We start from the raw sequence: 15,633 nt of genomic DNA, 5'->3' as shown, positions 1-15,633 counted from the left end.
GTGACTTCAGGTTTGGGGCTCATTTTTGAAAGTTCTGCTTGTTTCAGTGGATACAACAGTGAATGAGGCAGACATATTCCCTGTACCCATGAGTGTACATGTTAGTGGGGGAGATAGACACTTAACAATAATCCCAGAAACAAATTTGCTTGTGATCACAGGCTGTGAAACCAGCTGTCTGATACAGAAAGCCATCGATGCCATTATGGCCCGAAGTCAGGGTGTCCTGGGCTCTGTCCTGTTCTCTTAGACTCAAGTGTGACCCGACTTCCCTGGGAGGAGAGTCCAGTACTGAGTGGTTCCGAGCCCAGATTCAGGAAACAAGCTATCTGGATCCTCACTCTGCCTCTTTCAACGTATTTGATCTGGGGCAAGTTATTCTGAAAAGCCTGAGTTTCCTCTTTTGCATAATGAAAATAATAATAGTACCCACTTCATAGGATTCTTGAGAGTAGAAAGTAAAATCTTGTTTTAACATCCGGTGCTGGGCATATACTAAGCACTCAAATGTAGCTCCTATTTCGCTCATGTGTGTGCACAGGGTACGAAGCTGGGTCTAAATCCTTCCAAGTTGACTGATAGACATTTATGTGCAGGTAGATTCCATTCTACAAAGGAAGGTTCACACCAAACACCTCTGTTTTCCTGGACAGTGACAGGTCGGTGTTGAGGACAATGCCATGTACATCACTATCAGATCCCTGCCCAACATCTACCCACTTCTTTGTGAACAGATGCTGGGCCGGACTTGGGCATCAGTGGCCAGCTGTGGGTCATGAAACAACTAAGTTGATTCAGAAATCCAGCTTCTCATTTGCCAGCCTCTGTTGCAGCTAGGGGTAGTCATGTGGCTTGGTTCCAAGTGGTAATCTGATGACGGATTTTCTGGAAAAGCTTTTCTTTTCCTGATAAATGAGTCATGTGACTAACACAACCCTTTTCCTTTCTTCTTGCCTTGAACTCAGATGCAACACCTGGAGCTATGGCCACCTTCTTGTGACCATGAGGCAAAAGAATGAGGAAGAGAGTCAATATGATAAGGATGGCAAAACGGAAAACTAGAAAAGGCTGAATCCCTGAGGGCACAGTTTACAGCTGAGCCCGGAACAAACAACCCACCTACCCGTGGTCTTGTTTATAAGGAATCCAGGGAAGATAGATTTTATTTAACCTGCAGCTGAATACATCCTTCATAGATTTGCTTTGCATGACTCACAAGTAGCAGCTCTCATCTCAGGGAATTTGCTGACAGTGGCTCTCCCCTCTAGCAGCTAGTTCCAAGCCAGATGGGAAGGTTGGACTCCTCTATTTGCCCGGACGGTGGACTGACCACTAAGAAGAGGAGACCTTTTATCAAGAGGAAATCCAATCGCCTAGATATTCTTCTGCCTTCCCATGGCCTGCATTGGGCCAGCCTGCAGGAAGTTATCAGGGCAATTAAATGAGATGTTCTCAGACTCTCCTCACCAAGATTCATGATTGAACACACATAGCAGACTCAGCGACCCCAGAAAAGCATTCTGGGAAACTGTGGGTTCCCGAATTCCCATCCACCCCTACTGATGGTCTCACCAGCTTCTGCTCAGGGTTTTGTTTATTATTATCAAAAGGTCATGGTAGTTGACCAGCAGCATGAGCTGCAAAATTCCTAGACCCGGGGTGTGGCCTGTTCAAGTCATTTTCCTGTTGTCAGGCTTCAGGGTAAACAGGGTTGGCATGTCCCAAAGAGCGGCCAAATCCCTCCGATCTCCCTGGTTTGCACACATCCAGTGTGTGTGCTCCCGGACTGCACTCAAACCTGACCTGCATGATGGTCACGATTCCCTGGACACATCAGCCAGGGTCCCCTTGTCCTCCTTGCTCCACTGGGCTGTCCTCGGCTGGAGGTGCAGAATCCTTGACCCCCGACCCCAATCCCAAACCTCCCCTCCGCCGCCCTCCATCACTGTAACTGGCGCCAGCACCCACGAGCCAGAAGTCATTCCTGAGTCCCGTTTCCTTCATCCCCTGCAACCAATTCACTATCAGGCCTGCTCACTATACCCCAGAACCATCCACCGAAACTTCCCGCTTCTCTGCAGCTCTACATGTCCTGCCCCAGCCCAGTTCACCGGCCGCGCTCAGCTGCAGAGGACATAGCGCTTTGGGTCCTGCTTCCCTCCCATCCACACCCCAACGGGCGCCACAGCGATCTTTGCACAACCCAGATCCGATCTTTCTCCCTTGCCTAAGCCCTCCGATGGCTTCCACTGCACAGAAAATCCAGGTGCCTGAGTTCACTCTTCCCCGAGACCCACGAGCCTAGGTAGCCTAGCTCCTGCTTCCCACCGTCTTTGCTCGCTCTGAGCCAGCCTCACTGGCCTCCTTTCTTTTCCTGGGCCGCACGGGGACCACTCTAGCCTCCCAGCCTTCCAGCTCACTGTTCCCGCTGCCCGCACCACCTTTTCAGGACTGGCGGCTCCACCTCCTCCAGAGCTCAGCCAAGAGCCGCCTTCCAACTCTGGCTCTCGTAGCCCCGCCCACTCTGGCTCTCGTAGCCCCGCCCACGCCCCCCCCACCCCGTTAGTCAGTCTTATTTTCTTTACTGCCGCCTTTGCCAGCTGCAGTTGGCTTGTGGATTTATCTGATTTGTCAGTCACGCCCCCACTCCCTACCCGCAACTACAATGTGGGCTCTTTCCGGGCTGGGGTTCTTCACTCCTGCTTTGCCGGTGCCGAGAGCATTGCTTGGAATATAGTAAGTGCTCAATAAATTGATGCTTCCACGACTCTTCAAGTTGGAAGAAATCCAAAAAATCATCTACTATAGGATTGCAAATTTGCAAATGTTAGGGAAAAAAAGGTAAATATGCCAGTTAAATTTGAATTTCAAATATTTCAAATCCAAATCCAAATCCAAATGAATAACTTTTTAATATAAGTATGTCCTCTGCAATGTTTGGGACATATTTGTACCAAAAACTTGTTCATTGTTTATCTGAAATGCAAATTGAACTGGGCATCCTGTATTTTTTCTGGCAACCCTAGTCTGATAGAACCATCACTTTGTACTAAGGCATTGGTTTCCAAACCTGGCCGGGAAGCTTCCTAGAAATATCGGCCCCCCGCTGCACCCCAGACAGATTGATTCCGCCTCTGGTTTCAGGCCAGATGCTCTGTGATTCTGAGCACTGGCCAAGTTTGTAGGAGCAAGATGCTGAAGGTCTCAGAACATGTCCAGGAGAGGTCACTCCAGCTTTGAGGGGTGGGGAACTCACCGGGGAGCTCTGGCTTTGAGGAAAACTCCCAATGTCCTCTCTTCTCTGCGCAGAGGGAGGGCAGCCCCAGCCCCGTCCTGCCTGGCCTCTCCCTTCCATGCATTTAGTCCTAACTCCCAGTAGTGGGTAGAATTGCGGCCCTCAAAGGATGTGTCCATGTCATAACTCCCCGGAACCTGTGAGTATGACCTTATTTGGAAATAGGGTCCTTGGAGATGGAATCAAGTTAAGGATCTCGAGTTGAGATCATCCTGGATTTAGGGTGGGCCCTGAATTCAATGGCCTATGTCCTTATAAGAAAAGAGAGATTAGAAACAGAGAGAAGAGGCCATGTGAAAATGGAGCAGTCACCGGGACCTGGGAGAGAGGCATGGAAGGGATCCTCCCTCGGAGCTTCCAGAGGGAACCAACCCTGCCGATGTCTTAATCTCGGATTTCTGGCTCCGGAAATGCGAGAGAATTCATTTCTGTTGCTTAAGCCACCCTGCTTAGGGGACTTCAGTTACAGCAGCCTTAAGTCCTCAATTGGATTAGGGGCAAATTGAGGGCACGAACTGCTTTCTTTTTATAACCCCTCCCTCCAAAAGCATTTTCCTAAGGATGCAGTAAGAGCTTAATATGCACCTAAAGATGAACTGAGTCCAGATCATGGCTATTTTCCAGAACACTCTAAGACCTCAGGATTGGATGAAGGAAAGGCAATGGAGTCTTTTGGAGGCGTGACCCACAGCAGCCTTTGTTGGAAGTTGTTTATTCGTATAAGATCTGGAAACGTGCATCCCAATGCAAAATGCACCCAGATGATCAGTCTTTACGGCAGGGGCTCTCGAATTTGACCATGCAGGACCCAGAGGGCTTGTGAAAACGGACTGCCTTTCTGAACCCAGCCTGCAAAGCTTCTGATTCAGTAGGTCAGGCCGGGGAGAAAGCCTGAGAATTTGCCTTTGTAACGTAGTCCCTGGTGAGGCCAGTGCTGCTGGCCCACAGACCGCACTCTGAGTCGCTGGTCTGGGGATTTCTATACGAGCCAATGGACAGGAGGGACGTGGGACTCCATTCCTTGGCATGGCACCATTCGCTCAGCAAACCAGCTCTGTGCTAGGAACGGCGCTGAGCCCTGGGGAGGTAGAAATAAGGATGGTACCGTCCACCTCCACAGCCACAGCCTCTGAACGGGCCCCTGCATCCACTCCTGTGGGATCCTCCACACCCCACGCTGGTATCCCTGAGGCCTCCCTCCCTTCCCTCCCCAGCCCACCCCCCAAACGGAGAAGAAAGAAACCCAGGAATTCAGAAGGGGGGCAGGTGCCCTGGTCAGGACAGAGGCAAGCAAGATCAAAGTCAGACTGAGGGGTGGGTGCAGCCCCAGTGTTTGAGGTGAGGGTGCCCCCTTCCCTCCAACCTTCCCCCTCCCATGAGACATGACCTCTATCTCCAGCAGCAAAAATTCCAGGTTAAAAGACAGGCTTTGACTTCCCACAGCAGCTGAGGCTGTGAAGCTTACCAGATATAAGACACCCCACGACGGGCATTCGCGATTTGTGAGGGAGGAGCAGGGGGTTCACGGAAAAGGGGTGCAGGTGCCCCTCCAGAAGAAGTTGCCGAAGAATGTGGGTGAGGAGAGAGACAGACAGACTAGAGGAGGGGCCGCCCCGAGAGCCGGATCCCCAGCTGGTCAGGTGCCTGGAGTAGGTCTGCACGCCCACCCCCTCCATCAGCTAGCGGCTGGGGCAGCAGGGCCTGGGGAGCGAGCCCAGGAGGAACCGCAGCATGGTCCCCTTCCCGCTGCCCCTCCTCACCCCAAAGGGTAGCAGAGAGACCCGTGTGGGACCAGAGGGCGGGTCACATAGGTTACACCCCGGCGGCAGCTGCCTAGTCCTGTGGGTCACGGTGGTAGTTTAAGTGTTTTGTCTCATCAGGGAAGGAGGGAGGGGGCAGGCCAGCTTTCTGTCTCCAGTCTGGTGGGAAGACACAATTAGGGCCCTGTAGCTCTCCCTTGGGTGGGGCGACAGGCCACCCCGGGCTACAGGGGTTGGTTCTCCCTGGAAGGGAGACAGACGGCGTCCACCAAGAAGGTAGCAGGGTCACCGGGGACAAGGTGCTCTGCCTGCCGCCCCTGTACCTGCCTTCAGGTGGGCACTGCCCAGGTGGCTCACAGGGGGCCTCCTGTGCTGGCTCCCACCTTCGTTCCCTGCAGACACCCCACACCCCCAGTTTCGGCCACAGGCTGTTCTGATGACCACCCAACCCTGTCCTCGTCGTAGCTCTGATCCTCCCACAGCCCCGACCCCCAGGGCAAGGAGGGCCCCTTAAAGGACCAAGGTCCTGGCAGGTGGCTTAAAAGGGCCCCTTCTGCCACCCAGAAGGGCCCTACTGTCGTCTGACGCTCGCAGGACTTCCTTGTTTGGGGAGAAATCAGAGAGAATCATCAAAGAAGCTATGGACTGACTAGTCCCTTCGTTTGCTATCAATCATTGCATGTCCCCTAAATTCCAGACGGTTCCCCGACGTTACTCCTCTTCCAAGTCCCAGTGTCTTTATAGGACTTTGTGGACTGAAAGCAGGAGGAAGTCCAAGTCCAGCGGGGAGAGAGCACCAGGCAGGCAGCAGTGTCCCAACTCTAGGGTGACTGAAAGTCCCTCCCCCGCCCCCCAGAAGCCACTCGGTCCTGCGAAAACCAAGACTCTTGGCCACCCTACCTGGTTACTCCCCCTTCCGGAGCGTTTGGGTCTGTTTGCTGGCCAGTAAGTGGGAGCAAAGTTTACAGCCATGCTCTCTGGACCCAGGTTGCCTGGGGTCAAGTCCCCACCGCCCCACATCTGAGCTCTGGGACCAAGAACCAGCCGCCTGGCTTCTCTGTGCCTCAGTTTCTTCCTCTACAAAATGGGCATGAGAATATTCCCCCCCCGCCCCAGAGGGTTGCTTCGGCAATCAGCTGATTTAATGTATGTAAAGCGCTTAAAATACTGACCGGCACAAGGCAAAGGATGCAATGGCTAGCCCGCAATTAATTATTTATTTAAATAGTCACCTAAATGTTCCAAGCCCTCATTTTTCCCATAATGAGAATCAAGGACATTTAAGGTTATTTCACTTGGGTTCCAAAAAATAAATAAATAAGAGATATGCAAAAGAGAGATGCAAAGATGCACACACAAATGTATATTATGTGTGTTTGTGTATGTGTATATACACATATGGCAAACCCAAAGAAGCAACCGCAAAAAGGACTGTTGGAAATACTAAGCGATAGAATTCAAGGCAAGAAGCATGACAAAGAGGTTTACTTTGCATGTGTGTGTGTGTATATATATATATAGAGAGAGAGACATCCACAATGATGATATAATAGTCATGAGCCTTTATGCATCAATAATATAGTGCGAAAATAGATGAAGCAAATGGATTTGAGATGTCCTTAAACTTAGATGTTTTTCTTGCAGAAAACCTTCGAGGTTACCTCAAGATCTCTACAGGACACGCTGCTTGTTCCATCACAACGTTTACGGTCAGTATTTGCAATTACCTGTCTAACTGCCCTTCCCCACTCCCACGAGAGTCTAAGCCCCGGGGTTGGGGGGAGGAGGGTCTCAGACAATGTCTCTCTTGCTCAGGACTTCAGTGCCCAGCCTGATGCGCACCAGGTAGTGACATATTCCATTCTGTATCCCATTCATGGATGTTTCTAAAAATCCATCCTACACATTTGGCCAAAAGAAAACTTTAATCAACCTCAAAACGTAGAAGCTCTACAAGTAACTCTGACCTGATAGCAAAAGGATAAACAAAAATAAGGACACAAACAAAAAACTTCCAACCTTCCAGAAATTAAAGATCACTTTGTGAAATTACTCCAGTGAAGGAAGAAATCAAAACTGAGATTAGAAGTTATTTATCAAATGTGATATAAGCAACAATCCACATGAAAAGGCACAGCAAGTGGCCAAGTTTGCACTCAGAGGAAAACATGAGAGATTGAAATGTTTTCATATTTGAACAAGAAATAACTAAACTAAATGAAGAAAGCAGTCAAAGCAAGGAACTAAAAAAAGAACAAAATGAACCCAAGGAGAGCAGAAGGAGGGAATTAATACAGATAAAATAAAAATTAAGAAATTAGAAAACAGAACAAAACATAGAATTTATAAACATATTCAAGAACGTGTTCCTTGAAAGGCAAATAAAGTCAACATGCATTTGGAAAGTTCAACATATTAACATAAAGATGCAGTCTCTTCACACTTGCTTTTTTTAAAAAAACTATAAAATATATAGGAGTAAACTAAGGAATAACTCTGCAAAATCAATAGGAAGAAAATCAGGAAAAAACCACATCTTACTAAAGAACATTCTAGAAGACTGAAATACACAGAGAAACAAACGGAGCTTCTGGAAGGGGAGACGCAATATTTGTAGACATAGCAGCCCTTCCCAAATTAATAAGTGAATGTAATATAATTCCAATCACAAGGGGTCAGAGAGAGGCAGGTTTTGACAAGTGGGTATAAAATTTTCCTAGGAAAATGAACGCACGAGGAAAGAAAGACAGTTTTGAAAAATAGGATGATGAGGGAAGCTGCAGGAAAGGGAGGGTGGGGCTCCACGTATGTGGCTTGGGAGTTGGGGCGAAGGACTGAGTGAGCGGGAACTCATTGTCCTGGGCTCCCTGAACTCTGTCTCTCATCCTCACAGGCTGCTGGCCAGACCAACACCCAGCCGGTCTCCCCACAAACTGCTGTGACCACCCACAGTCCTTCATCAGATGAGGCCACCATCCCTTCCCTACCCCCACCCCACCTGGACTTATGCCAAAGACTTAAAATTCAGTGCAGATGTTTGAGTCCTGATGCTTCAAAGTATGAATCTGTAGCTGTTGCTATGGAGCTAAAGAAGAAAGATAACTATTAAACAAAGTTGGGGCAGATCCAAAGTAATTAAAGGTGGTGTGACCCTTCAAAGGACTTAAGGACTGACTTAAAGGGCAAATAGGTAAGTATTGGTGCCAAAGATGCTCAGGACATTGGCGCTGACCCAGATGAAGAGGCTGGAGTGGTACCACCCTGTGCACAGCGTGCTGTGTTCCCAGCATGCCATGCTCACAGCATGCCGTGCTCACAGCATGGGCACGCTCTGTGGCCAAGGAAAGTTGGAGAACAACAGTTGGCCCAGTGGACCCCGGACCAGGAGAGGGGTGACGTGGTTGTTGGTGCTGTGGTTGCTGACACGGCAATGTGACAATTGAAGAAGCCAAGAAGTTGCAGAAGGTGCCCAGATGGCTACGCGTTTGGCAGATGGAGACCAAAAGAACAGGGCAATATCATTTCTGATGCAACGAGGAAAGGTTGGGAGAAGGAGAGTCATCGCAGTCAAGAATGGAGAAACTTTGGATGATGACTTAGAAATTACTGAGAACATGAAATTCAAGGGAGGATTTTTAATCCATACTCGATTGACACATCAGAAGTTCTGAAATATGAATTCCAGGATGCTTGGAATGAAAAGAAGCATTCTAGTGTCTTATCCCCAGAGGAAAGAGATATTTCTTCCCCCTCAGTACCAGTGAAAGTCCACGTTCTAAGCTCTCATTGGCCAGAACTTGGTCACATGCACATCCCTGAGCCAATCACAGTGGGCAAAGGAATGGACCCTTTGTGGGGGGTTTAGACCGGGGTCCCCTGCCATATATGCACATGGGTGGTGTCAACTCCACCGTGACCATGGGGGCTCCAAGGAGAATTCAGGTGTGTTTAGGGCAGGTAAACAAGACAGGTGTAAATTACAGGAAAGCCCATCAGAGTTCACTTCCCCCAGAAGAGAAATGCAATGTTTGATTTCAGGCTTTGGTACAGATCATCTTTCACTGGGATTCATTTAGAAGAACAAAACTCAGAGCAGTTTGGGCAATGCTGCTCTAATATCCCACCAGCTTCCATGAAGGCAGCCCCCTGTCCCACAGCCCTCACCCAATGGGCAGCCCCCATGAACAGTGACAAGAGCCCGCCTGGGTCCAAGGTGGGAGAGATCACTTGCCATCTTCATCTATCTTGGCCAAGACTGCAGCAGCTGCCCTTGCCACCAAGTACAGCAAGAAAGTTCACGGTCGCACCGTGAACTGTGCTAAGGAAACTGTGCTAAGGAAACCCAAGGGCATCCCCTGCTACTGCCCAGCCAATGAAGACTTTTTTTCAGACCATGTCGGGGGCTGTTTCTGAACGTGATGCCGATGCCCACGTTCCTCTGAGGCATGGCACCCAGCTGGTTAGCGGCGGGGTACATCAGGAGAGGGACAGAACAAGTTCTCACCCCAGAAGGTGGCAGAGGACGCCTCAACCTGTGGTCAAAACGTTGGCTGCGAGGTGCTCCATCTGAATCCACTTAACTGATGAATTTTCATCAACTGGCATTCAGATGAATAGGATTTTATTGGAACAGATCAAATGTTCAAGGGAGACGGGTACATACACAGTATCATTTGGAACAAAACCTGCCAGCCAGTCAGCAAATAACAAGAGGCAGGTGTTGATCTGCTTTTCCGGGTGACCTCACACATACCTCTCCTAGAGCACGTCGCTCAGCCTTCAGTGGGGGACAGTCTGTCTCCCCGCCAGCCCGTGGACCCACAAGAAAATGGGGCAGTGTCTTATTCCTCTGGGAATTACAGTCATCCCTCGGTATCCATGGGGGATTGGTTCCAGAACCCCTCACAGACACAGAAATCTGCAGATGCTTAAGTCTCATATAAAATGCCATAGTATTTGTGTATAACCTATGCACATCCTCCCGTATACTTTAAATCACCCCTAGATTACTTATAATACCTAATGCAATGGGAATGCAGGTAGATAGTTGCCTTTGAGCAGCAAATTCAAGTTTTGCTTTTTGAAACTTTATGGAATTTTCCCCCCGAATATTTTCAATCCTTGGTTGGTTGAATCCACGGATGTGGAACCCATGGATAAGGAGGGCCGACTAGACAGACCCTAATGCCCAACACAGAGTGTAGGGGCCAGTAGTTGCTTGGCAAATGTTTGGAAAGAAGGAAGGAAAGGAGGAAGTGAAGGAAGGTGAGAGGAAGAAGAGAGGGGGCTGGTGGAAAGAGGGAGGGAGGAGGGAAGGGAGGGAGGGAGGAGGGAAGGGAGGGAGGGAGGAGGGAAGGGAGGGAGGGAAGAGGGAAGGGAGGGAGGGAGGAGGGAAGGGAGGGAGGGAGGTGGCATCCAGGCATCTCTGACCCTCTGAGACAGCCGCAGCCACAGGACAGGAGCTCCAGCCTCAAGTCTTCACGGAAAAGAAGCAGAAAGATTTTTCTCCTGCGAACTCACTCTATTTCTTTGCGGCCTCCTCCTCCCCTTCCAGGAATTTCCACCTTCTCTTTGTTGGAGTGAATCTTCTGGGAACCATCAGAACACCGGTCCAGGTAAATTTCACAGGAAAGGAGGAAATAATCTTGGCTTCCGGATTCTTTCTGGAAGCAGTTGGTAGCCGTTTGGAGCGCACTGAATCCCAGGCCAGCTGTGGCGCCACTGGCTGCCAGGTGTTCAAAGGCAGCCCTTCCTTCCCTCCCCGCCTCGTCCTGCACTTACTTCCTACAGCTGCTTCCTGCTCATGAAGCCCTGGAAGAAAGATACATCCCATAGATTGGGACATCAGCAGAGAAAGTTCCAGCTCTTCGTGGGATCACAGCTGTGTCTACCCCAAAGGTTGCTGCTCACAAAAGCCCTTTCTAGGGGCACGGGAGAAGGAAGACGTTTGGAGGGACTCGTGTTTCTAGTGACATCACTGCATCTCCACTTGTCATTTCAAAACAGCCTCAAAAAAGAAAGGCTGGGGCTTCCCTGGTGGCGCAGTGGTTGAGAGTCCGCCTGCCGATGCAGGGGACACGGATTCGTGCCCCGGTCCGGGAAGATCCCACATGCCGCGGCGCGGCTGGGCCCGTGAGCCATGGCCGCTGAGCCTGCGCGTCCGGAGCCTGTGCTCCGCAACGGGAGAGGCCACAACAGTGAGAAGCCGGTGTATCGCAAAAAAAAAAAAAAAAGAAAGGCTGTTCTAGGGAAACAGGCTCAGGGAGTATTCATTTCAGGAACTTCATCCCCCGTCCTTCCTTTACAGAGCCCTGAGGGCTGCCATCCCAACCAGCGTGGGGCAGGATGGATTTTGGCCAAAGGCTCATCTCAAGCGGCTGTGCTGGCACCCAGCAGTCTTTTTTCTGGACCTCCATAGCCCCCTTTGTGACAGCAGAAACTGGCTCATCATCCCTAAGATAAATTAATACTAATATGTAATATTTATATCGCATCTTATATTTTAAAAGCACTTTTATTTCATTGGCTTCACTTATGCCTCGGAGCCAGGTACTGTGTGTATCCTCATAGACGAGGAAACCAAGGCTCACAAAGTTGACTTATCTAAGCTCTAGATAACCGTCTAGACAACCATCTCGAAAATGTTGAAACTAAGACTGATCAATATCCAGTCCATGAAGGACATATACATAATTTAATTCCTCAAGTCCATTGTGAAGTTAATTATAATAAAGCTTAAATTAGCCACTCACAACCAATGTTGCATTTTAGTGGAATATCCATCCGGATTACTTTTCTTACCAAAACTGGATTCTATTGCAAATACTGTTTTCTAATTTGCTCTTTTCTCTGTTTTGTTGGTTAAAGAGCATTTCCTTGTGAGGCTGTTTGGTCATGTACTTAACCAATCCCCTACCGCTGGCCGTCAAGGTTGTTTCCAGCCTCCTGATCCAGGCTTTCTGAGGCAAACCCTCTAACACGTGAGGCAGTGCTTCCTACAGGAAGAGACTTTTCCAAGTCACTGACTCACTTGAATGGAAAATCAGAATTGAAGGTCCCTCTGCCTGGCTTGTTCACTTCCCCACAGCACTGTCACATCCCCGAAGGCACAGGAGGAAATGACTGGGATGACAGTGTTGACTCTGCAGCCGCTGCTGCCTGCATCCCCTCAGCCATCCTATTTCCGGTCCACACCCACAGCTCTCTGGGCTGCTTTCCCTGGCAGCCAGGACCTGCTCTGCATGGACGGTGGTGGTGTGCTGGTAAATGGGGAGAAGGGGAGCTCTGATTTGTAGCATTTGCCAATTTCCGTGATGTAAATATTCCTACCACAGCTGATTTTAAACTACCAGTGCAGTGTCACTGGACACAGAGTTGGGGAGAGCTGAGCACAATGGCTGCCCGTGAACTGGTACTTGTTGAAAGTACTGTCCGTTGGGGTAACTCAGTTACGAGCTCTGCACTGCCTCCCAAATTTCCCAGTGGCACAAGCTCCAGGTACCCGCCGAGATAAACTGCTTAATAACACTTGGCCTGGCTTCCTTCTCTTCCCTGTGGACTTACACCCCGATGGAGTTTCCTGGGACCATCTTCCAAATAAACTACGTATACTCAGGGTCTGCATTTAGCTGGAACTCCACCTAAGATGCCCCCATACAAACTTCACAGCAATGGACAGTTCTGAACCTGAAATCACAGTAGGAAGTCAGGGGTTCAAGGCAGGGGTGGGAATTTTTTCACACAAATGCTCCCCGTGAAGAAAAACTCCCCTCAAGTTGGTGGCTGCCAGGAAGTGCCATCAGACATGGGGTCGGCCGCAAGCTGAGAGAAGAAAGGATGCACCTCCGCTGAGGCCGAGGGAAGGGCATTTCCTGGGGTCTGGAACCCCGGGGAGGAAGAGGGCATTTCTCAGTGCTATCCCCACCTGCGTCCATCCCGCCTCCATCACCTCTCTCCTGGACCACGGCAGCAGTGCCCATGTGAGTCAGCCTCACTCCACATACCGCCTCCCCCATTCTCCACCCTGAGCTGAAACACATGACCATGCTGACCTCTTCCTTCCCCTGCTTAAAACCCTTCAGATGTCCCTAAAGCTCTCAGCTTCCGCACCATGGCCTCTGGACCGTTCCGTGATCTGGCCCCGCCTCCCTCTCCAGACCAGGCCCCGCCTCCTTCTCCAGACCAGGCCCCAGTCCCAGCCACGTTGCTCCTCGCCCCTTGCCTCTCCTTGGCACACCCGTTCCCTGGAATCCCCTTCTTCTCTTCTTCGCCCAAGTCCTGCTCCTCTTTTGAAACTCAGCAAGAAGGGTGTCTCCCATCCAGGAAGCCCTGCCTGACACCCCTAGCCTAGACTAGCCAACATTCTGGTCCCTTTGCTGCCAGGGGTCCCTGTGTACAGCACCTAACACAGCGCACTGTATCATAATTATGCAATCATGCCCCAGTTTCCGCTATGAGGTTACGACCTCCCTGAAGGCAGACTCCTTGTTTCAATCATCTCTGCATCTTCTCACTTAGCATCTTGTCTGGAGAATGGTGGGTGCTTGGTAAGAATTTTACATCAATTCAGTCGTTCATTCATTGCTTCTGGCTGCAAAGATATCTGCATTCCCTCCACGATTGGTAACTGAGTCATGAGGGGAGGAAGAGATCGTGGTGACAGTTAAAATTTATTAAGTATCTATTTATGCTAAAAAAAAATACCGGTGGCTCTAGGTCTTAAGGAATGGGGTCTCTGAACTCAAGGAGTCTGCCAGGAGGTAAGATTTGCATACCTAACATGTTAGACCATGGTACCTCGAATTTTAACCTGAACAGAAACCAACCAGGGTTCACGTTAAAGGGCCGGTTCTCACTCAGCTGGGCTGGGGTGGACCCAAGACTCGGCACTTGTCACCAGCGCCCTGGTGATGCCTATCTGTAGGCCTGCACCACACTGTGAATAGCCGGGTCCTTGGCTCTTAACGAAAACCGTCTGGCAGGCTGTAAGCAAAGGTGACGTTGCATGGCACATTCCCCGTAATCACCAGTTGGAGTCAGTTGGAGTCTTGTTGGTTGCAGTAAATTTCCACACTATCAAAAGGGCTGAACAGGGCTTCCCTGGTGGCGCAGTGGTTGAGAGTCCGCCTGCCGATGCAGGGGATGCGGGTTCGTGCCCCGGTCCGAGAAGATCCCACATGCCGCGGAGCGGCTGGGCCCGTGAGCCATGGCCGCTGAGCCTATGCGTCCGGATCCTGTGCTCCGCAACGGGAGACGCCACAACAGTGAGAAGCCGGTGTATCGCAAAAAAAAAAAAAAAAAAGGGCTGAGTTAACATCATTTAGAGATAAACTAGGACAGCATTTTCTTAAGTCTCACCAATATTTTTTCCTACAGTCTATCCTTTTTTCCTCTTGCTTTTGATTCAGAGAGAAAAGGAGACACACCAGGAGAATTAGAGCACAATCCACACCCCAGGTACTGATTTCAAAGCAGATTTCAAAGCAGGCGTCAAAACCTTTAGGCTTTTTTTTTTTTTTTTTTTGGCTGGTAAATAGGAACTTCTGACTCGCTAAGGCAAGCCCAAAAGGCAGAGGAGGCCCCGTTGCTAAGAAAAATGGCAGGTGAATGACTCTGCTTTGAGGTCCCCCAAATCCTGAGGCTCCCCAGCCTGGGCTGCATGTCTCGGTGTTACCACAAGGATGTTAGGATGCTGGCAGAAGCAGCCAGTGGGCTTGATTGACTCAAAAACACTCCAGGAAAAAAGAGTTCCTAATCTTGTACCCAGCCCTCTGTGTTTCTCCCAACCTCTCTCTCCCCATGAAAGTAATAGATAACCTAGCAACTGAGATGGGGGTTGAAATTTGAAGATTACAACTACCCCGAAGAGGTTCATGTTTTATGGGAAGAAATTAGGACTGAGACTTCTTCTTCTAAGATTGGTTGGGTCAAAGTCAAGAAACAAAACATCACCTATTACAAACTCAACTGCTTCAGCAGCTAGGCCAGTGATGTCACGGGCAGTGGGACATAAGAGAAAAGGGAATGGTGATGATTGTGGAAGCCCAGAAGCCACGGCCACCTCCCCTGGGGCCCTCCACGTGGCTCCAGGCAACTGTCGCTGTGTGGAAACACAGCCCCCAGATCTCTTGAGTTTTCACTAGAAGTTAGATCTCTGTATCTAACATTCAAATCTCCCAATAATGAGAACGATTCATATTTTTTAAAAAGGATTTGGGGACTTCCATGGCGGTCCAGTGGTTAGGGCTCCACGCTTCCACAGCAGGGAGCACAGGTTCGATCCCTGGTCGGGGAACTATATAAAGTTCCCACATGCCATGTGGTACAGCCAAAAAAATAAAAAATAAAGTAAAAAAGGATTTGGACAGGTGCCTGGCCAAGCGAGTCTCCGACTGGATTCTGCCCTCAAGCCAGATATTAAGCAGAAGACCTTGATCAATGAGATTTGGAAAACAGGCATTTGTCAGCAGGGTAGCTGGTCGTGACTCTGTGTAGGGTTCCTTTGTTTCTCATTAACTTCAGGGTGGCGAATCCGTGTTATCTCAGCTACTGAAAATATGTATTTGAGCAAACAGTAAA

The sequence above is a fragment of the Aethalodelphis obliquidens genome, unplaced genomic scaffold (assembly GCF_003676395.1).
Source record: "Aethalodelphis obliquidens isolate GAN/ISIS:26980383/991018 unplaced genomic scaffold, ASM367639v1 scaffold57, whole genome shotgun sequence".
Classification (NCBI taxonomy): domain Eukaryota; kingdom Metazoa; phylum Chordata; class Mammalia; order Artiodactyla; family Delphinidae; genus Aethalodelphis; species Aethalodelphis obliquidens.
This window is presented reverse-complemented; position numbering follows the sequence as displayed.